Raw genomic sequence first — 24,878 nt, 5'->3', positions numbered from 1 at the left:
AAGATATAGCCTATTGTGGTCTCCCAATATATACTCAACGGTACGTGGGAGCAAAGTCCGTACTAGCACTTTTCATCTCAAAGAAGAGGAATCACAGAACCTACAATGAAAGCAATAGTTACGAGGCTTTTACGACGCTTGAATACGTCTCTAGCCTAGACTTCTAAATGTGTGCGTTAGCTTCCAAAGAATTTTTATGTTCATTGAATTTATTTTATAGTTTATCTTTCTTAAGAAATTTTCCTTTCAGGTTCACTGTGTGATGTAGATATACAATTCCTAAAATGCAATCTCAGATGATAAACAATCGTTTAATCTTATTTTTGCAATGAAAATCCTAGCTACTAACGAAAGAGAATGAGATTCTTTCAACATAGAGCACAGAACACACACTAGATGCACTATCCTAAATCAAACCAACAAGCAGTCTAAATGAAAATGTACATGCATGTATTTGTTTTTCACTTTCTTAATGTGTGAATGACATAAAGAATGTTGAGTACAAATCTGAATTATCTTTTCAAAGCGACAGTACTAACAAATTTCTCTTCAAAAACGAAAGGAAGATAATGATGACACCTTGCGATTTCGAATTGAAAAATGCTTTCGACACTTTAAAAACCACTAATTCAAATCAAATACAAGAGTAACAGTATAATTGTGTTATGAAACCAGCTCAAGAAAAAATAGAAAAGATAGATCAACGCCTTAGAATTCAGCCTCTTTGAGGGGGCAACCTCCTTTACATTACATAAATGAACAATTCTTGGATGATACAAATGACAAAACCTCCTTTCTATAAATAGGAGTCTAAGGAGTCACAATATAATCCAACCGACCTAAAAATAATAATATAAAGCCACAAAAATAAAAATAGAGGGATTCTATGGGGCACAGAAATAACAATATGGGGGTAATAGGGGCACAACAATATAAATAAGGGGTATAACTACAATAGTAATGGGGTAATCACTAGTATTATAGGGACCCAACATGCCCCTCTCCTTCAAAAAAGTGTTGTCCTCAACGCTTGAGTAATTCTGGATACTTCTGCATAAAATTCTCATCCTCCCATGTGGAATCTTCAGCGGATAAGTTCTTCCACTTGATAAGATACTCTGAAATTGATCGATTTCGTAGCTGTCGAGTTCTTGTTTCTGTGACTGCTTCCAGTTCCAATATAATTTTTCCTTCCTCATCAAGTTCTGGCAATATTGTTTGAACTGGGAGCTTGTCGCCTATAACCTTCTTTAAACATGAAACATGGAAAACTGGGTGCAATCGAGAAGCTGCAGGAAGCTCCAATTTGTATGCCATAGTACCAATCTTTTGCAACACCTTGTACGGACCATAATACTTTGGTGATAATTTATTATCCTTCTTAGCTTGCTTTAGGGACATTTGCTTATATGGTTGTAGCCGTAGGAATACCCAATCACCTACATCAAAACTTCTTTCACTGCGATGTTGATCTGCCTGTTGTTTCATTCTATTTTGTGCCAACACGAGGTTATCCTTTAAGAGTTGGAGGACTTGTTGTTGATGTTCGATGTGATGTTCCACTGCCTGAACCTTAGAATTTTCTCTTAAATATGATGTGATGGATGGTGGTTGATACCCATAAAGTGCCATAAATGGGGTCATTTTTGTTTTTGTATGGAAGGAAGTGTTATACCACCATTCAGCCAGAGGCAACCATTTGACCCATTGTGTCTGTTTATCAGATACAAAGCAACGAAGATATCCTTCCAAACATTTGTTTACTATCTCAGTTTGCCCATCAGATTGAGGATGATAAGATGAGCTATGAGCTAACTGAGTACCAAGACAAGAAAATAATTCTGTCCAAAAATTTCCAGTGAAAATGGGATCTCTGTCACTTACAATAATCTTTGGGTTTCCATGTAGCTTTTGAACTGTTTCCATAAATGCAGTAGAAACTGTACTGGCTTTAAATGGATGTGATAATGCACAAAAGTGTGCATACTTGGTAAGTCTGTCAACTACCACCATGATGACACTCTTTCCCTCAGACTTGGGTAAACCTGTGATAAAATCCATTGAAACCTCCTCCCAACGTTGGCTTGGAATGGATAAAGGTTGTAATAGACCTGGTGTCTTAATTGTTTCAACTTTATTTTGTTGGCAAACCAAACATTCCGCCACAAACTTTTGAATATCTGATTTAAGGCCATCCCAAAAAAATTCCTTCTTAACCCTGTGGTAAGTTTTTAAAAATCCTGAGTGCCCTCCTAAGGGAGAAGTGTGCAATTCCATAAGAATCTTTTGTTTTAGCTGGGAATTCTTACAGAGGTATAAGCGATCTTTGTACCATAACGAATCATTTTCCAGCTAAATGTATCAGAAGTACTGGAATCTTGTTGTAGCTTTCGAATAAGTGCCCACACTTCTTCGTCATTCTTCCATTCCTCCCTTGCTTCGTTTATCCAATCTGGTTGGATAATAGAAATGGCACACAACAATGCTTCCACATCCTCATCCTTTCTTGAGAGTGCATCTGCCACCACATTTTGCTTCCCTTTTTTGTAGATGATTTCAAAGTCATAACCCAACATCTTTGTGACCCACTTTTGTTGCTCTTCAGAGGATAATCTTTGTTCTAAAAAGTATTTAAGGCTATCATGATCCGTTTTTACCTTGAAGTGTCTTCCCATTAGGTAGGGTCGCCATTTCTTAAGTGCATGGAGTATTGCCAACATTTCCTTCTCATAAATAGCTTTGCTTAAAAACTTTCCCTTGATTGGACGACTTTCAAAAGCAATGGGTCTTTCATCTTGCATTAGAACAGCACCAATTCCATTTCCTGAAGCATCACATTCCACAATAAAGGTTTTTGTGAAGTCCGGTGTAGCTAAGACCGGTGCTTGGCACATTGCCTCTTTAAGATGTTCAAAGGCCTTTGTTGCTTCCGGAGTCCATGAAAATGAATCTTTCTTCAATAATGTTGTTAGAGGTGCTGCTATTCTCCCATAATTCTTAACAAACTTGCGATAATACCCTGTCAACCCAAGAAATCCTCGCAGATGCTTTATGGATGTGGGGATTTTCCATTCCTTAATGGCTTTAATTTTGCTAGGGTCTACCTTAACTCCTTCATGAGATACAATATGACCCAAATATTCCACCTCCTGGACTCCAAAGAAACATTTGGATCTTTTTGCATATAATTGTTTCTCCTCCAATAGTTGTAGCACCCTGTCAACATGTTCAACATGATCCTTCCAAGACTTGCTGTAGATTAGTATATCATCAAAAAATACTAACACAAATTTTCTAAGGAATGGTTTGAAAATTGAATTCATCAAACCTTGAAATGTTGAAGGTGCATTGGTAAGGCCAAAAGGCATGACCAAAAATTCATAATGACCCTCATGAGTTCTAAATGTCATTTTCGGAATGTCTTCAATCTTCATTCTGATTTGATGATATCCCGAACGAAGATCCAACTTGGTGAAGTAAATTGATCCATGCAATTCATCCAGTAATTCATCAATGACAGGAATGGGGAACTTATCTTTAATAGTGAGCTTGTTGAGCTCCCTATAATCCGGACACATGCGCCATGATCCATCCTTCTTGTGCACCAATACTACTGGAGCTGAGAAAGAACTTTGACTCGGTTGAATTATACCAGCCTCTAGCATTTCTGCAACCATACGTTCAATTTCACTTTTTTGGACATAGGGATATCTGTACGGCCTGATGTTTGGAGGAACACTTCCTGGAATCAGATGAATAGCATGATCATGATCACGCATAGGTGGGAGACCTTTGGGAGTCTCAAATACCTTGGAATGATTGTCCAGGACTTTTTGGAGATCTGGAGAAATAGATGATTCCAATGTGGAAACATCTAGCGAACATAATTGTGCAATTACACCTCTTTGCTCCTTTTTTAGAAGCTTTGTCATGCCATTAGAGCTGATTATCTTTCCTGGTTTCCCTGCAATACCCCTTAATTCAACTTCCTTTCCTTCCGTAGAAAATTTGATGAAAAGTTCTTGAAAATTAAAAGCTATTGTACCCAAGGATTGTAGCCATTGGACTCCTAGTACAACATCAGCACCTCCCATTGGAATGGAAAGCATTGGGCTAGTCAATACATATTCTCCCATGGATAGCTTGATATTATGGCACTTTCCAGAGCAATTTATTGTTCCTCCATTTGCAATCATCACTTGACACTCTGGTGCTGGATATAGGAAGCAATTCAATTCTTTTGCTACCCTACAATGAATAAAATTGTGGGTGCTTCCTGAATCAATCAACACTATTACCTTTTTCTTCTTGATTTGTCCTTCTATCTTGATGGTTTGAGGAGTGGTAATTCCCGCCAATGCATTACAAGATATGGTCGGATTTATTTGTTCTTCATCTAGGCTTTGTTCCTGGAATATATCCTCTTCTTTTGACCTTTCTTGCTCCTTTTCTTCTTCCTCTTCACAATCTATGTAGAATAATTTCTTCTCAGCACACTTATGACCTTTTGTGTATTTGCTATCACAATTGTAACAAAGCCCTTTTGCTCTTTTTTCTTCCAATTGTTGTGGTGTCAACCTTGTAGGTTGTGGAAGACTAGGGGCAACAACACTTCCGTCTTTATAGTTGTGAATGGTATGCTTCCTAGTTGCCATAATTTTGCTTTCCATTTTTCTTGCTAACCTGAATGCCTTCTCTAATGAATCAGGTTCCCAAAGGCGAACATCATGTTGGATATTATCCTTTAAAGACCCTATGAACACATCAATCCTATGCTCCTCTGGAATATCTTTTACCCTTATGTTCAATTTTTGGAACTCCTCAATGTGCTCCATTATTGAACCCTTTTGTTTGAGACTTATCAATTGGCTAAAAAAAGTGTTGCTTTTTGTATCCTCATAATGTGCTATCAATTCTTCCGTAAAAATTGCCCAAGTGATAAATTGTTTACGAGAACAAAGCCATTGATACCATACAAACTGATTTGGTTCCAAATATACAGTTGCCATACGTACCTTTTGTGTGTTTTGCACATTATTGAGATCGAAGAATTGCTCCATCTGTAATATCCATGTGGCGGGATCCTTGCCATCAAACTTCCTCATATCGATTTTTGGAATATGGTGATTCTTCGATCCAACATTAGCGTCTATGGAATCATGATTAACATTTCTTTTGTTCTCATCATGAGTTTCCTTTACTACCTTTTCACCATTAGTAAGTATTTCTTGTAGAAAATTTATCAAATCTGTCTTCAAATCTGCCATGCCTGTCTTAAAATTTGTGTTCAAATCTATCTTCAAATTGTCCATCTTAGCTTCCATGCCATTCATCTTAGCTTCCACGCCATTTATCTTAGCATCTGTTAACTTTTGTGAGCGTGACATTTGTTGCACTTGTTCTTGTAATTTTGATATATCATGTAGCATTTCTTCCTCTTCTTCATGAGTCATGCTAGAGCTTTCAGGTTCCTTACTAGGTGTTTGCATTTTCTTTCCTCAGGGCATCAGTTACCGATAATAATGCTCTACTATGCCCTTTGAATTCCTTCAAAATAAATTTTCAAACCAAGCTTAAGCAAAAATTTAAAAAAATCTACACACCTTTTTTCACTTTGTAGGAGCTCGATATTGCCTCTGATGTATCTCTGTACTTTCCAATCATCTAGTTCTGAAATTGCGACCTGTAGTAGCTCTCTGTGTCCTCTTTCCAATGCCACCAATCTGATCCAAATTGGATTCTCCAAGAAAGAGTTATGCAAAATCTCCCACAGTGACTTGATTATAGACTAGTTCAGTAGAGCGAACTTGTACGACGTGCCACGAGTCACTGTTTCGACCTTTGGATCTGAAAAACACCCACAAGAAACTAAAGTCCGTCCTCTTTCTGTACCTTCTTACGAAATTTCAATCCGATCCTCAGAGAGAAAGTTATGACGATTTTCCCCAGGTCACCTGTTTTGAATGTAATTCAGGAGTCTGCAAAAAGACCAACTTCCTCAGATCATATCTCCGCAAATATTGCGCAAAAAGCTCTGAAATTCGGACCCAAGGTTCAGCACAATTTCTTCTCAAATGGGTTTTTTTTGTGACTTCTGAAACGTCACCAAAAAAAGTTATAGCGAAAATTCCACGATGACCTGTTTGGAGCAGCGAAACCCTAGAATCCAAAGCTCTGATACCAAATGTTATGAAACCAGCTCAAGAAAAGATAGAAAAGATAGATCAACGCCTTAGAATTCAGCCTCTTCAAGGGGGAAACCTCCTTTACATTACATAAATGAACAATTCTTGGATGATACAAATGACAAAACCTCCTTTCTATATATAGGAGTCTAAGGAGTCACAATATAATCCAGCCGACCTAACAATAATAATATAAAGCCAAAAAAATAACAATAGAGGGATTCTATGGGGCACAGAAATAACAATATGGGGGTAATAGGGGCACAACAATATAAATAAGGGGTATAACGATAATAGTAATGGGGTAATCACTAGTATTATAGGGACCCAACAAATTGACCATCCAAAACAGTAGGATTCTTTTCTTTGACTGAAAACAAGACTTGCGACACTTCCAAATCAAAATACGACAGTTCGATTACGTTACTCCTTTGTAAAAGAGAACTATAAATGGCGCACAATACATAAAAACATTCACAATTATTTGCACAATGGAGGTGGAATAATGGAAAGGAAGGGAGTTTCCACAGTGGTATATTGATCACAGATAGCAAAACTCCTGAATAGAGCTGAAAAGGGTGAAGAAAAACCAAAATCTGAAGGCAAAATTAGCCTTTTCTAATCATCGCACCTGTAACACAGGGAAATAGGGATGCATCTCACGTACTGCACACGGGAGGTGAGATGCATCCATATTTCCTTGAAGAGAGGGTGCAATGGTACAAGGATGAGACTTTACTTGGATTTTGGTCACAGGTTGCAGCTCATTTCAGGGATTTAGGCCGAGCAAATGATAGTCAGTAAATAGAAATCACAGGGGCTGATCTAATGAGGTTACTAGAGCCACCACTAGGGTAATTAGGATGTTTTCAAATCAATTGTTTAGTTTATAAACAAAACCCAAAGATAGACTGAAGTAGCATTGATCTACTTTGCACTTGCATAGCAAATGCAGTTCGAAGGCTAGCTAGCTTAACTTAAGAAATTTTGCTAGATTTTTGTGGGCAAATCTGACACCTCTATGTGTAGCAACACCATATTTTCTCTTCTAACAACATCATAGCTCACCTTGCTATCTTCAACTTGTTTCAAAGACTGCTTTCTTCTCATTAGCAACACTCTCATCTCACTTGTTCCCACTGTCTCTTCCTCCTTGATGGGCACAAGTGTGTGCTTGATCCCATATTTGACAAACTTATAACAGTTTGTCTTCCTGTCATGTACCACCTTCCTGTCATACTGCCATGGCCTGCCTAGCAGTATGTGACATACATCCATCGGCATTATGTCACAAATGACTTTATCCTTATATATGCCGATATGAAACTCCACTTCGCATTGCTCATCTACCAGCAACTGATGGCCTTTTTGTAGCCATGATACCTTGTAAGGAGTGGGGTGTTTCAAACGCTTCAACCCTAACTTTTCCACCATCTCCATGGCCACCAAATTATTTGTACTTCCACTATCAATAATAAGCTTACAACACTTACCGTGTGACTTATAAACTGTCTGAAACAAAGCTTTCCGCTGAGTTTTTTCAGCTGTTTCCTTGGATGGTTTCAGCAACACCTTGTTCAAAACTAAGGCTTCCCCTGTTTCTGGCACATTTTCTGCTTCTTGGGGAGGTGCCTCTACTTCTTCTGGTTGTGTGACATACGCACCCCTCTATCCAGCTTGTTCCGCCTCAGGACACTCAAAAGATCTGTGCCCCCACTTGTGACACCTGTAACATTGATAACTAGCTCCTTTGCCTCGACCATTTCCCTTGCCTCGCTGATATGGCCTACCACCTCTCGTGCTGTCACCTTTCTCTACTGTTCCAGAAGCTTTGGAACTACTACCTTCTTCATTACTGCCAGTAGTTCGCCCTCTGCCATAAGGTTGTCCTCTTCCTCTGTCGGTTCCCCGTCCTCTCCTAGCTTTTTTTTTTTTTTCTGGCGATCTTCTCCTCTGCTTTCATAGCACTTTGATATGCTTCTTCGATGTTTTTCGGAGAAAGAATGTTGATTTCATCTAATATTTCTAACCTTAAGCCATTTACATACCTGGTTGTTTTCTCCAGGGTGTCCTCTGTATAACCGGCCCTTAAATTCACTCAGTAAAACTCTTCAGTGTATTGCCTTACTATCATCCCTTTCTGCTTCAGATTCTGCACTTGCCTGTGTAGTGCAATCTGGTAATCCTTAGGCATAAATCTGCCTTTAACCTTGGCCACCATCCTAGACCATTTCTTGATTGACAACTTGTTCAACCTCCTTCTCTCTGTTTGGACACTATCCCACCATAGGGCTATGTGTCCCTTCAACTTTGTCACAACGAACTTAACTCTACGGTCTTCATTGACCTCTTCACACTTGAAATACTTATCCAGCTCACTGATCCAGTCCAACAGAACTTCTGTGGACAAGCTGCCATCATAATTTGGGATTTCTGGTTTAGGCTTGCTGCTCGCCAATAGGACCAATCTCAACAGTCTCACTTTCGGCCCTTCTTCATTCGATCCATCTATTGTTGCTATAACTTCCTCTTCGTTGTCATCACCTACCTCTGGACCCCTTCTTCTCCCTACTTCAACTGCCTCCAAACGGGAAGTAAGGATCCTGATCTCCTCTCTCAATCCTTCCTCTGCTATCCTCTGAGCACCCCTTCCACAACCTTGTCTTCCCACCTCCATTTCTCAAGCCAATTCTAAATCCTGCTCTGATACCACTATGATGGGACCAACCCAAAGTTCCACACAACAAAAATTTTAAATAATAAAATATTACATTAATCACTGATTAAATGATTAAATAATGATTTTCTCGTGGACTTAACAGTTGTGGTTAACATTTAATCTTCAGATGATTCTGGACTTTGTTAAGGTGCCATTTATGACAGTCTTTAACATCACTTTGTTGGTAGTACTTACCTTGGTTTGTGTTTCCTGCTCCTCGGTCTATGCCAAAACCCTTCCTCCTATCATTACTCGGTCATTTTTGCTCTGCATTTCTTCTGTGATGAAGGTTTGGTATGGAAATTCTTATGCTGCAAATGTATGATATTAAGCTGCGATTCTGTGCACGCCGATCATGGCCTACTTTTCCTGTGAGTGTGGCACCTGCATTTATCTGGGTGACTTGTGGGCTCGGCTCCTTGAGCACAGGGTGATGACTCTGCTCGTTTGCGTAGAGACATAGTCACAGTATGTCCTATTCAGTTGTTTGGCTTGTTCTTGCTTCACTGTTATTGTTTTTTAATGGTTATCTCACTGATTTAGAGTTGATTCATGTTGTGCATGCTATAGGTCACGTCTACAGTGGCCTCCTCCTATTCGCGATTTCGCTCAGGTAACTTAACCCTCCATGATTTTTTTCTTCTCCTCATCTTACGCTAGTTCTAATGATCTTGGCTCCTCCATCTCTGGTTGTCACTGTGGCTCGTGACTTCTGGATTTGCTTTCTCCTTGCATGTACAATACTCCAGGTAATTTCTTCCCTTAATGTAGTGACAATTCTCTACCCTTTGTTTATTTCTTTCAGTTGACACTCTGCTAATAGTCTTGCCCTGTTTCGGTTGTGCAGGTTGGGGTTTGGTTTGTGGGCATGCTTGGTATGAATGCCACGGTCCTTGTTCTGGTAGGATCTGCCACTGTCTCAACTTATTTTCTTGTGCTTAGTTTGTGTCAGTTTAATGGGATTGAGTCCCGGTATTTCTTTGTTAATATGCCTTTGTCATCGCTATGCGACTTGGGCTGTTGGCACAAACCCTTGTTCGACTCTGTGAAATTTTGTAATGTTACAATGATTTTGAAAGACTACCTGGAGGTTTTTCACAACTCTCTTCTAGGGTTCCACTGGTTAATTTGATTTGATAATTGTTCGTTGTATACAATTAAATATGTTTATGTATATCTTTCTGGAACTGAAACCCTCGTCTAGGGTTCTAATGGCTAACTCGGCTCTTTAACTGTTAGTTGGCTATCTCCAGACCCTCTGTCAAATGTATGCAAACATATATATATATATATATATATATATATATATATATATATATATATATATGTTCTGGAATGAAAAGAAATCACAATGTTTTAGTTTATGTCCGTTACCTCTATTCTGGGGTTTTATTACCAGCGTTCACATACTCGCCTTTGCTCGAACTGTTTGTAATTTCACTTGTCTGTTTCAGTCGTGGTCTCTCTTCGTGGATTACCAACCTTCGTTCTGGAAACTGGTGTGCAACCCTTGTTGTCTGTGTGCTGTTCTTTTAGAAAAGAAAATAAATGAAATAGTCTGCATGCACCATGTCTGCTATTTTGGTTGTTTAATGATTAGTAAAACAATAAAGAAATATGATAATGGCTATTACAGATGGATTCAAATGAATAAAAATAGTTTGATCTACTTTTTATTACTTATGCTGGTACGCTGAACCTTCAGAATGATTTACAATCTCCCATTTGTAATTTTTGTCCACAGTTATCTGAACTATTCGTAGTTACTTTTCAGTCTCTATTCTATTAGTTATACAACTGTGTATGCATTCGGTTCTACTTGCATTGCAAGATTTTATATTTGACATGTTTGTCTTTTTTTTTTCTAAAATGAAAGAAACAGTTATAAAACTATTGTTTATTAAAGAAAGACAAGACAATGACCACTGTTCCCTAACTCATACTGAAATTAAAAATAAACAAATTCCTACATTCTAATTTGACTATTTAAACATAAAAAAACCAATCACTGATAAAACTTTCCACCTTGGCGGAGACCAACACCCCGTTATGGTGGCCTTCACTAAATGCTCCTGCATCACTTGTTTATGAGTACTTACCAAATAAGAGTCTCGATAAAATCCTATTCGGTAATTTATTTGCATTTTATTTTGATATATAATTCTGTCATGATAATTGATTAGTGTACTCCATCATTCATGGACACAGATACAAACAAACGCAACCAGCTTGATTGGCAGAAACGCTACAACATAATAGTGGGAGTAGCTCGTGGGTTTCTCTATTTACATGAGGATTCTCAACTGCAGATTTATAAAAGCAAGCAATATTTTGTTGGATGAAAATTTGAATGCTAAGATAGCAGATTTCAGCTTGGCAAGACTCTTTCATGAATATCAGAGTCATGTCAGCACAAGAGTTGTTGGAACTTAGTAAGATTTCAAAACAATTATCATCCTTACACACTGTCAAAAGCTATTCACATTTGGAGATGTATATGTTTTACTTCTGTGATGTCGACTTAAAGAGGATTGAAAGTATTGTAAATTTTACATTATAAAAAATTGCTTTTGCAGATTTACCTTGGTTATGTTTTAATTTTCCAGGATCCAGGAATACCTTCTTGGTTATGTTTTAATTTTGTAGGAATACAGTTTCCTTTGCAAAAATCTTGCACTTTATTGTTACTCAATTCCTAAAATTTCCATCCCATATAATCTTTGACATTGTAACTTGGATATGCAACGGGTATATGGCACAAGAGTATGCTATGCATAGGCAATTATCTGTAAAAGCTGATGTCTATAGCTTTGGCGTTCTTCTCCTAGAACTTAGGTAGGGTCGCCATTTCTTAAGGTTGCCATTTCTTAAGTGCATGGAGTATTGCCAACATTTCCTTCTCATAAATAGATTTTCTTAAAAACTTTCCCTTGATTGGACGACTTTCAAAAGAAATGGGTCTTTCATCTTGCATTAGAATAGCACCAATTCCATTTCCTGAAGCATCACATTCCACAATAAAGATTTTTGTGAAGTCCGGTGTAGCTAAGACCGGTGCTTGGCACATTGCCTCTTTAAGATGTTCAAAGGCCTTTGTTGCTTCCGGAGTCCATGAAAATGAATCTTTCTTCAATAATGTTGTTAGAGGTGCTGCTATTCTCCCATAATTCTTAACAAACTTGCGATAATACCCTGTCAACCCAAGAAATCCTCGTAGATGCTTTATGGATGTGGGGATTTTCCATTCCTTAATGGCTTTAATTTTGCTAGGGTCTACCTTAACTCCTTCATGAGATACAATATGACCCAAATATTCCACCTCCTGAACTCCAAAGAAACATTTGGATCTTTTTGCATACAATTGTTTCTCCAACAATAGTTTTAGCACCCTGTCAACATGTTCAACATGATCCTTCCAAGACTTGTTGTAGATTAGTATATCATCAAAAAATACTAACACAAATTTTCTAAGGAATGGTTTGAAAATTGAATTCATCAAACCTTGAAATGTTGAAGGTGCATTGGTAAGGCCAAAAGGCATGACCAAAAATTCATAATGACCCTCATGAGTTCTAAATGTCGTTTTCGGAATGTCTTCAATCTTCATTCTGATTTGATGATATCCCGAACGAAGATCCAACTTGGTGAAGTAAATTGATCCATGCAATTCATCCAGTAATTCATCAATGACAGGAATGGGGAACTTATCTTTAATAGTGAGCTTGTTGAGCTCCCTATAATCCGGACACATGCGCCATGATCCATCCTTCTTGTGCACCAATACTACTGGAGCTGAGAAAGAACTTTGACTCGGTTGAATTATACCAGCCTCTAGCATTTCTGCAACCATACGTTCAATTTCACTTTTTTGGACATAGGGATATCTGTACGGCCTGATGTTTGGAGGAACACTTCCTGGAATCAGATGAATAGCATGATCATGATCACGCATAGGTGGGAGACCTTTGGGAGTCTCAAATACCTTGGAATGATTGTCCAGGACTTTTTGGAGATCTGGAGAAATAGATGATTCCAATGTGGAAACATCTAGCGAACATAATTGTGCAATTACACCTCTTTGCTCCTTTTTTAGAAGCTTTGTCATGCCATTAGAGCTGATTATCTTTCCTGGTTTCCCTGCAATACCCCTTAATTCAACTTCCTTTCCTTTCGTAGAAAATTTGATGAAAAGTTCTTGAAAATTAAAAGCTATTGTACCCAAGGATTGTAGCCATTGGACTCCTAGTACAACATCAGCACCTCCCATTGGAATGGAAAGCATTGGGCTAGTCAATACATATTCTCCCATGGATAGCTTGATATTATGGCACTTTCCAGAGCAATTTATTGTTCCTCCATTTGCAATCATCACTTGACACTCTGGTGCTGGATATAGGAAGCAATTCAATTCTTTTGCTACCCTACAATGAATAAAATTGTGGGTGCTTCCTGAATCAATCAACACTATTACCTTTTTCTTCTTGATTTGTCCTTCTATCTTGATGGTTTGAGGAGTGGTAATTCCCGCCAATGCATTACAAGATATGGTCGGATTTATTTGTTCTTCATCTAGGCTTTTTTCCTGGAATATATCCTCTTCTTTTGACCTTTCTTGCTCCTTTTCTTCTTCCTCTTCACAATCTATGTAGAATAATTTCTTCTCAGCACACTTATGACCTTTTGTGTATTTGCTATCACAATTGTAACAAAGCCCTTTTGCTCTTTTTTCTTCCAATTTTTGTGGTGTCAACCTTGTAGGTTGTGGAAGACTAGGGGCAACAACACTTCCGTCTTTATAGTTGTGAATGGTATGCTTCCTAGTTGCCATAATTTTGCTTTCCATTTTTCTTGCTAACCTGAATGCCTTCTCTAATGAATCAGGTTCCCAAAGGCGAACATCATGTTGGATATTATCCTTTAAAGACCCTATGAACACATCAATCCTATGCTCCTCTGGAATATCTTTTACCCTTATGTTCAATTTTTGGAACTCCTCAATGTGCTCCATTATTGAACCCTTTTGTTTGAGACTTATCAATTGGCTAAAAAAAGTGTTGCTTTTTGTATCCTCATAATGTGCTATCAATTCTTCCGTAAAAATTGCCCAAGTGATAAATGTTTACGAGAACAAAGCCATTGATACCATACAAACTGATTTGGTTCCAAATATACATTTGCCATACGTACCTTTTGTGTGTTTTGCACATTATTGAGATCGAAGAATTGCTCCATCTGTAATATCCATGTGGCGGGATCCTTGCCATCAAACTTCCTCATATCGATTTTTGGAATATGGTGATTCTTCGATCCAACATTAGCGTCTATGGAATCATGATTAACATTTCTTTTGTTCTCATCATGAGTTTCCTTTACTACCATTTCACCATTAGTAAGTATTTCTTGTAGAAAATTTATCAAATCTGTCTTCAAATCTGCCATGCCTGTCTTCAAATTTGTGTTCAAATCTATCTTCAAATTGTCCATCTTAGCTTCCATGCCATTCATCTTAGCTTCCACGCCATTGATCTTAGCATCTGTTAACTTTTGTGAGCGTGACATTTGTTGCACTTGTTCTTGTAATTTTGATATATCATGTAGCATTTCTTCCTCTTCTTCATGAGTCATGCTAGAGCTTTCAGGTTCCTTACTAGGTGTTTGCATTTTCTTTCCTCAGGGCATCAGTTACCGATAATAATGCTCTACTATGCCCTTTGAATTCCTTCAAAATAAATTTTCAAACCAAGCTTAAGCAAAAATTTAAAAAAATCTACACACCTTTTTTCACTTTGTAAGAGCTCGATATTGCCTCTGATGTATCTCTGTACTTTCCAATCATCTAGTTCTGAACTTGCGACCTGTAGTAGCTCTCTGTGTCCTCTTTCCAATGCCACCAATCTGATCCAAATTGGATTCTCCAAGAAAGAGTTATGCACAATCTCCCATAGTGACTTGATTATAGACTAATTTAGTAGAGCGAATTTGTACGACGTGCCACGAGTCACTGTTTCGACCTTTGGATCTGAAAAACACCCACAAGAAACAAAAGTCTGTCCTCTTTCTGTACCTTCTTATGAAACTTCATATCATATCTCCGCAAATATCACGCAAAAAGCTCTGAAATTCGGACCCAATTTTCAGCATAATTTCTTCTCAAATGGGCTTTTTTCGTGACTTCTGAAATGTCACCAAAAAAAAGTTATAGCGAAAATTCCACGATGACCTGTTTGGAGCAGCGAAACCCTAGAATCCAAAGCTCTGATACCAAATGTTATGAAACCAGCTCAAGAAAAGATAGAAAAGATAGATCAACGCCTTAGAATTCAGCCTCTTCGAGGGGGAAACCTCCTTGACATTACATAAATGAACAATTCTTGGATGATACAAATGACAAAACCTCCTTTCTATATATAGGAGTCTAAGGAGTCACAATATAATCCAGCCGACCTAACAATAATAATATAAAGCCAAAAAAATAACAATAGAGGGATTCTATGGGGCACGGAATTAACAATATGGGGGTAATAGGGGCACAACAACATAAATAAGGGGTATAACGATAATAGTAATGGGGTAATCACTAGTATTATAGGGACCCAACAAATTGACCATCCAAAATAGTAGGATTCTTTTCTTTGACTGAAAACAAGACTTGCGACACTTCCAAATCAAAATACGACAGTTCGATTACATTACTCCTTTGTAAAAGAGAACTGTAAATGGCGCACAATACATAAAAACATTCACAATTATTTTCACAATGGAGGTGGAATAATGGAAAGGAAGGGAGTTTCCACAGTGGTATATTGATCACAGATAGCAAAACTCCTGAATAGAGCTGAAAAGGGTGAAGAAAAACCAAAATCTGAAGGCAAAATTAGCCTTTTCTAATCATCGCACCTGTAACACAGGGAAATAGGGATGCATCTCACATACTGCACACGGGAGGTGCAATGCATCCATATTTCCTTGAAGAGAGGGTGCAATGGTACAGGGATGAGACTTTACTTGGATTTTGGTCACAGTTTGCAGCTCATTTCAGGGATTTAGGCTGAGCATATGATAGTCAGTAAATAGAAATCACAGGGGCTGATCTAATGAGGTTACTAGAGCCACCACTAGGGCAATTAGGATGTTTTCAAATCAATTGTTCAGTTTATAAACAAAACCCAAAGATAGACTGAAGAAGCATTGATCTACTTTGCACTTGCATAGCAAATGCAGTTCGAAGGCTAGCTAGCTTAACTTAAGAAATTTTGCTATGATTTTTTGCATAGAGGTGTTGAGATTTGCCCACAAGTTGCCGTCATAATTTGGGATTTCTGGTTTAGGCTTGCTGCTCGCCAATAGGACCAATCTCAACAGTCTCACTTTCGGCCCTTCTTCATTCGATCCATCTGTTGTTACTATAACTTCCTCTTCATTTTCATTACCTACCTCTGGACCCCTTCTTCTCCCTACTTCAACTGCCTCCAAACGGGCAGTAAGGATCCTGATCTCCTCTCTCAATCCTTCCTCTGCTATCCTCTGAGCACCCCTTCCACAACCTCGTCTTCCTACCTCCATTTCTCAAGCCAATTCTAAATCCTGCTCTGATACCACTATGATGGGACCAGCCCAAAGTTCCACACAACAAAAATTTTAAATAATACAATATTACATTAATCACTGATTAAATGATTAAATAATGATTTTCTCGTGGACTTAATAGTTGTGGTTAACGTTTAATCTTCAGATGATTCTGGACTTTGTTAAGGTGGCATTTATGACAGTCTTTAACATCACTGTGCTGGTAGTACTTACCTTGGTTTGTGTTTCCTGCTCCTCGGTCTATGCCAAAACCCTTCCTCCTATCATTACTCGGTCATTTTTGCTCTGCATTTCTTCTGTGCTGAGGGTTTGGTCTGGAAATTCTTATGCTGCAAATGTATGATATTAAGCTGCGATTCTGTGCACGCCAGTCATGGACTACTTTGCCTGTGAGTGTGGCACCTGCATTTATCTGGGTGACTTGTGGGCTCGGCTCCTTGAGCACAGGGTGATGACTCTACTCGTTTGCGTAGAGAAATAGTCACAGTATGTCCTATTCAGTTGTTTGGCTTGTTCTCGCTTCACTGTTATTGTTCTTTAATGGTTATCTCACTAATTTAGAGTTGATTCATGTTGTGCATGCTATAGGTCACGTATACAGTGGCCTCCTCCTATTCGCGATTTCGCTCAGGTAGCTTAACCCTCCATGATTTTTTTCTTCTCCTCATCTTACGCTAGTTCTAACGATCTTGGCTCCTCCATCTCAGGTTGTCACTATGGCTCATGACTTCTGGATTTGCTTTCTCCTTGCGTGTACAATACTCCAGGTAATTTCTTCCCTTAATGTAGTGACAATTCCCTACCCTTTGTTTATTTCTTTCAGTTGACACTCTGCTAATAGTCTTGCCCTGTTTCGGTTGTGCAGGTTGGGGTTTGGTTTGTGGGCATGCTTGGTATGAATGCCACAGTCCTTGTTCTGGTAGGCTCTGCCACTGTCTCGACTTATTTTCTTGTGCTTAGTTTATGTCATTTTAATGGGATGGAGTCCCAGTATTTCTTTGTTAATATGCCTCTGTCATCGCTATGCGACTTGGGCTGTTGGCACAAACCCTCGTTTGACTCTGCGAAATTTTGTAATGTTACAATGATTTTGAAAGACTACCTGGAGGTTGTTCACAACTCTCTTCTAGGGTTCCACTGGTTAATTTGATTTGATAACTGTTCGTTGTATACAATTAAATATGTTTATGTATATCTTTCTGGAACTGAAACCCTCGTCTAGGGTTCTAATGGCTAACTCGGCTCTTTAACTGTTAGTTGGCTATCTCGAGACCCTCTGTCAAATGTATGCAAATATATCTATATATATATATATATATATTTGTTCTGGAATGAAAAGAAATCACTATGTTTTAGTTTATGTCCGTTACCTCTATTATGGGGTTTTATTACCACGTTCACATACTCGCCTTTGCTCGAACTGTTTGTAATTTCACTTGTCTGTTTCAGTCGTGGTCTCTCTTCGTGGATTACCAACCTTCGTTCTGGAAACTGGTGTGCAACCCTTGTTGTCTGTGTGCTGTTCTTTTAGAAAAGAAAATAAATGAAATAGTCTGCATGCACCATGTATGCCATTTTGGTTGTTCAATGATTAGGAAAACAATAAAGAAATATTATAATGGCTGTTACAGATGGATTCAAATGAATAAAAATTGTTTTCTCTACTTTTTATTACTTATGCTGGTACGCTGAACCTTCAGAATGATTTACAATCTCCCATTTGTACTTTTATCTCCCATTTGTACTTTTTGTCCACAGTTATCTGAACTGTTCGTAGTTACTTTTCAGTCTCTATTCTATTAGTTATACAACTGTGTATGCATTCAATTCTACTTGCATTGCAAGATTTTACATTTGACATGTTTGTCTTTTTTTTTTCTAAAATGAAAGAAATAGTTATAAAACTATTGTTTATTAAAGACAGACAAGACAATGACCACTGTTCCCTAACTCATACTGAAATTAAAAAGAAACAAATTCCTACATTCTAATTTGACTATTTAAACATAAAAAAACCAATCACTGATAAAACTTTCCACCTTGGCGGAGACCAACACCCGGTCATGGTGGCCTTCACTAAATGCTCCTGCATCACTTGTTTATGAGTACTTACCAAATAAGAGTCTCGATAAAATCCTATTCGGTAATTTATTTGCATTTTATTTTGATATATAATTCTGTCATGATAATTGATTAGTGTACTCCATCATTCATGGACACAGATACAAACAAACGCAACCAGCTTGATTGGCAGAAACACTACAACATAATAGTGGGAGTAGCTCGTGGGTTTCTCTATTTACATGAGGATTCTCAACTGCGGATTTATAAAAGCAAGCAATATTTTGTTGGATGAAAATTTGAATGCTAAGATAGCAGATTTCAGCTTGGCAAGACTCTTTCATGAATATCAGAGTCATGTCAGCAGAAGAGTTGTTGGAACTTAGTAAGATTTCAAAACAATTATCATCCTTACACACTGTCAAAAGCTATTCACATTTGGAGATGTATATGTTTTACTTCTGTGATGTCGACTTAAAGAGGATTGAAAGTATTGTAAATTTTACATTATGAAAAATTGCTTTTGCAGATTTACCTTGGTTATGTTTTAATTTTCCAGGATCCAGGAATACCTTCTTGGTTATGTTTTAATTTTGTAGGAATACAGTTTCCTTTGCAAAAATCTTGCACTTTATTGTTACTCAATTCCTAAAATTTCAATCCCATATAATCTTTGACATTGTAACTTGGATATGCAACGGGTATATGGCACAAGAGTATGCTATGCATAGGCAATTATCTGTAAAAGCTGATGTCTATAGCTTTGGCATTCTTCTCCTGGAACTTATTATAGGAAGAAAGAACACCAATTTTAATTTGTCACTTGAAATGCAGTTGCTTCTAGCATGGGTGAGATACACTAATACTATTCTCACTTTATTTACACATGAAAATAGCTACACTATGTAGGCCATGTTATTTAGTTCAGCAGAGTATGAGTTAAATTGATTATGAATGCTATAGCATTGGGAGAATATTTCAGAATTTCTACATTAATTAGAAGAAGAAATTACATTAATATCATAATGACTATCCATTATGATGCTGCTGTAGGTGTGGAGATTATACAAACGGAGAAATATTGTGGGGATGATTGATCCAGCTATAATTGTAACGTGTAACATGGAGGAAGCATTAAGATGCATTCATGTTGTTCTTTTATGTACACAAGCTGACTCATCACTTCGTCCATCAATGTCTCTAATCACTTTGATGCTTTCATCTCATTCTGTGACATTGCTGGATCCCACCCAGCCTGCTTTTGTGAATTCTTGTGTTTCCAAAAACAGCAAGGCCACCGGTTGTGGCTCTGGGATTTCACAATCTGCCAGCATTTCTTCTGCGTCATCTGCTTCATTTCACGCTCCATTGTCTAACGCCGATGCTACGATTACAGATTTGGTACCCAGGTAACGCGTGTTTTGCATTCTCTTGGGTTTAAATACGATAATACATATTTCAATGTTGTGACATTAAGTGCGCTGAGCCACATAGAGATTGCATAATGTGTAATGATATTAATTACTTTACTGTTTAACAGTTAAATATGTGTTAATAGCAGAATTCTAAATTTCACAACAATGCAAACTTGAACTCAATATTCATGGCTTTTGGCACATTCTCCGGCCTAAATTTAGATTTGAATTCAGAATTGGCAGAATACCAATTTTTTCAAGAATAACTTATTGCAATATGCTTTGTCCTATCGTTTGGTATCGTTTTCCTCTCTGGCATTGCGATTTTGAATATTCATTCCTTTCATTCCAGGATGACATTTTGATTTTTTAATTTTAAATCCCTATGAATCAGATAAGCTTGATGGTTAGTGCTATTATGAATGTTAAATGTGGTAAGCCTCATGATTATGTTTATTGTTATTACCAATGTTATTGAAATTTTAAGTAATTATGTCATTATGTTAGAATTGGATTATTATCTTTCTGAATTTGTAATATTACTATATTACTGTAATTTAATGAATTTTCAATTTTCAGAAAGGAAAAGCTATATTGTATTATATTGAGTCTGTATAAACAGTTCCAGATGGTACATATTATGCAAATAAGAGAAGCATAGGACAAAAACCAGAGGAGAGTTTTTTTCTGAGCAGATTGCTAAAAACTCGAAGATACACAGATGCAAGGACACCTCCAGCGCCAACTGGGAAAGAAATCAGTGATAGATGAAGCCATACATATTCCGACAGATACCAGGTAAATCAAAAATCAAAAAGGAGAAACCAGAAACAGATCATAAGGACAGATAGAAAGAGAGCTAAAAACCCGGAATGCAGAAGTCCTGAATGGAAAAGGACTCCTCGCCAGCTGAAACCTTCAATGACCATGAACCTGAGCCGAGGTGAAGGCCCTCCTTTGACAAGCAATCCGCTTTCTGGTTCCGGGCTCTGTAGACGTGCTGAATGGAACTCCCTCCCATTTGACCCCAAAAAAACATAATTCTATCCATCCAGCATGCGAGGTGAGGGCACCTGATGAGGCTTTTACCATTGACATGATCGACCATAGATTTTGAGTCCCCGAAGATTGAGATAGAATGGATGTAAAAAAAATACAGAAAGCGAGAAGACCCGCGAGGGCCTTTGCCTCCGCCAAGCTGTTTGTACCCTTACCTGCGTTCCAGGATAGGCTGTAATGTAGATTCTCATCCATAATAATGACCACCCCACAGCCGCATGAATTTTGTTGGGCAGCACCGTCAAAAAAGGCCCTCGGGGTCCTGAGGAAAGAATCTGCCAGCCCACTTCTGTTGACATTTTTCAATTTTGGAAGCTTTTTGGGGACAGAGTCATATATGAGAATTATGTGATGTAATATATCCATGAGGGGCTCCTTTGCTTCATTGAAGATTTTATTATTCCTCCACCTCCAGGCACACCATAATGTAGGAATTTACAGGGTAAGTTCCTCAGACAGAACACCAAAGGACACCGCTCACAAACAGATCACAGATCAATACACCAGTACTTTTGACGTGGTTAAAACCCTCAAAGAGGGAAACAGTCCACGGCCTAAGCCAATGCGGCCACTTCAAGCAATTTATTAATAAAAGAATGAAAATTTACATAAGCTTCTCTCATGGATGGTTAACCTACAAATGACCCTCCATGCTCTTTAAATAGAGATCATGGACCAATCAGGTGTTAAGCCACGGATCAAGTGTCAGTAATACCAAGGATAGAATGAACCGTCGGATCACTACATATCATGACCGTCGGATTGTAAGTTACAAAATGTACATAGTAAAGAAACACACTTTACCTAACTCTATACTAGACCAAGTTATACTTAACTATTTCCTATGTGTCGGAATATCCTAACATCCTCCCTTAAGAACAACTTGGGATAGGATTGAAGGATTTACAAATATGACACAAATAGGAGAAGGAAGGAGGCACTACTGCCTATCCCCCCTTAGTGACAACTTCCTGAACTCCAACCATAAATTGAAGTTTAGTGAACTTCGCCTCTATGAGAGCCTTTGTAAAGATGTTTGCAACTTGATCATCTGTTGAAAAATATTGCACTTCAAGAACATAGTCGTGGATGAGCTTTCTGATGAAGTGCATGTGCAGTTCAATGTGTTTGCTGCGCTGATGTTGGACTAGATATTTGCATAGTTGAATGACACTTTGATTATCACACCAAAGTGTAGTCAGATGCTGCTGCTGAAATCCAAACTCTGACAGGATTTGACGAAGCCACAAGTCTTCCTTACTAGCTTCTACGGCACCACGATACTCTGCTTCTGCTAAAGAAAGGGAAATGGCACCTTGTTTCTTGCAAGCCCATGTAATAGGTCCTGAACCAAGAGTGAACACATAACCTGCAGTAGACTTCTGAACATCAGGGTCACCAGCCCAATCGGAATCAGTGAAACCAACCAATAGAGGAGATGCTTCAGCACTGTAATGAATCCCAAACTGAACTGTACCTCGAACATAACAAAGTATTCTTTTAGCTGCTTTCCAATGACTTTCACATGGGTTTTGCATAAACCGAGCAACAAGGCCATCAACAAAGGAAAGGTCAGGACGAGTATAGGTTAGATACAAAAGTTTTCCTACAAGTTGACGATATAAGGTAGAATCAACTTCAGGAGAAGTACAAGTGACTGAAAGTTTGACTCCAGACTGAAAGGGAGAAGGGGCTGGCTTACAGTCTTCCATGTGAAAATGGCGTAGAATATCACAGGCATACTTGGACTGGGAAAGGGAAATACCCTCCTTGGATTGCAAGACTTGAAGACCAAGAAAATAATGTAAGTGTCCTAAGTCTATCATTTCAAACTTCCTTTTAAAGCTAGACTTCACATGGTTTATAAGGTTTGGATCACTACCCGTCAGGATAAGATCATCAACATAAAGAACAAGAATGATAAGAGACTTGCCCACTTTCTTGGTGTAGACAGTATTGCCAGAATGACACCTAGAAAAGCCATTTTCTAAAAGAAAGTTATCCATTTTGGCATACCAAGCTCGAGGAGCTTGCTTGAGACCATAAAGGGATTTCTTAAGCCGGCATACAAGGCTGGAGTCTGTTTGTATAAAGACAATAGGTTATTCCATATAGATTTCTTCATGAAAGTCCCCATGCAAGAAGGCAGATTTAACATCCATCTGATGGACTTCCCATTTGAAAGAGGCAGCAAGGGAAAGAACAAGGCGATAGAGTTCATTTTGGAAACAGGGGAGAAGGTTTCAGTGTAGTCAATGCCTTCAACTTGTGAAAACCCTTAGCAACAAGACGAGCTTTATGTTTATCAACTTTCCCATTTGGTCCATACTTGGTTCTGTAAACCCATTTGCATCTAACAAGTTTTCGTCCCTTTGGTAGAGGAACAAGATCCCATGTATCATTTTCCAATAATGAATGATATTCTTCATCCATAGCTGCTTCCCAATCTGGATGGCCTGAAGCTTCTGCAAAGGTGTCAGGATCATAATTCACTGAATCTTGAGCCTGGTAAAGAAGAGGCTCTATCGAACTGAGAACGTGTACGTCACTGATCTGTAGGATCACCGGCAAGATCACCTGCTGCATCCCGAGTAGCACGGACCCATTTTGGAAGCTGAGGAGTTGAAGGAGGATCCTGAGAAGGTGGGGGAGGATTGTCATCCTCACTTTCATCATCTGAAGAAGAAATATTTTCAAAGGTAGAAGAGATAGGAAGAGGTGGCACATCCACCGAACTAGGCTCGTAGGCCAATATATTTTCAGCAAACTTTACATCTCTTCTAATGATAACATTCTTGGACTTAAGTAGAATAAATCTATATCCTTTGACATGTTTAGAAAATCCAACAAAAATACATTTTTCACTCTTAGGTTCTAAAGCTTTATGTTTCTCATCTAGAATATGGGCCCATGCTTCATTTCAAAAAACACAAAAGTGACTTACATCTATTTTAATTGACCTCCATGCTTCTTCTGGAGTGATATTCTTTAAAACCTTAGTAGGAGTGCAATTTATTATGTAATTTGCATAGTTAATTGCTTCTGCCCAATAATTAAGACTAAGTCTTTTAGATTGAAGCATACAATTAGCCATTTCCTTTAAGGTATGATTCTTCCTTTCAGCTACACCATTTTGTTGTGGAGTATATGGAACAGTATGTTGCATTTGAATTCCATTCTCAGTGCAAAAGTTGATGAATTTGTTGTTAACATATTCTCCGCCATTATCAGATCTTAGCTTAAGAATTTGATGTCCAGATTGTTTTTCAACAAAGGCCTTAAAGGCCAAGAACATGTTAAATACTTCACTCTTGAGTTTTAAAAAGTATACCAAGTGCGTCTGGAGAAATCATCAATGAAAGTTAAGAAATACTTGTAGCCAGAGAATGAAACAACTGGAAGTGGACCACATAAATCACTATGCACGAGCTGTAAAGGGGCTGAGGCATGCCAAGAGGCACATTTTTCAAAACTGTCCCAATGATGTTTTTTGAGTACACATCCGGAACAAACACCATCTCTGCAAGATACCATTGAAAGACCTGTCACCATATTTTCTTTACATAGATTCTGAAGAGAGCGATAGTTTAAGTGACCAAATCGCTCATGCCAAAGTTTTCTCACTTCATCATTATGAGCAACAAATACCGAGGGAAGATTTGATGACCCAAATTTGTGAAACTTATACAACCTTGTAGAATCATCAGTAATGACAGAAGCTAAAATCTGTCTAGGATCTCTTAGGTCCTTAATTACAACATCGTGAGGTGAAAATTCAACGATTTTGCCTTCACCTGAATGAGTTATCTAATATACAGATAGAAGGTTGCAGGATAAGGTTGGAACACATAA

At 38.1% G+C, this 24,878-nt stretch overlaps 1 pseudogene; it reads left to right on the top strand.

Annotated features, from left to right (window-relative positions):
* The first annotated feature begins 19,257 nt into the window (after nt 1–19,257).
* LOC149199047 (cysteine-rich receptor-like protein kinase 6 pseudogene) lies at nt 19,258–19,965 on the top strand (annotated as a pseudogene).
* The last annotated feature ends 4,913 nt before the right edge of the window (nt 19,966–24,878 follow it).

Source organism: Pinus tabuliformis, chromosome 2_1 (assembly GCF_031772625.1).
Source record: "Pinus tabuliformis cultivar Carrire ecotype Pingquan chromosome 2_1, CPIR1, whole genome shotgun sequence".
Taxonomy (NCBI): Eukaryota; Viridiplantae; Streptophyta; class Pinopsida; order Pinales; family Pinaceae; genus Pinus; species Pinus tabuliformis.
Note: the sequence above shows the minus strand (reverse complement) of the source record. Positions and strands in the feature narration are given on the sequence as shown.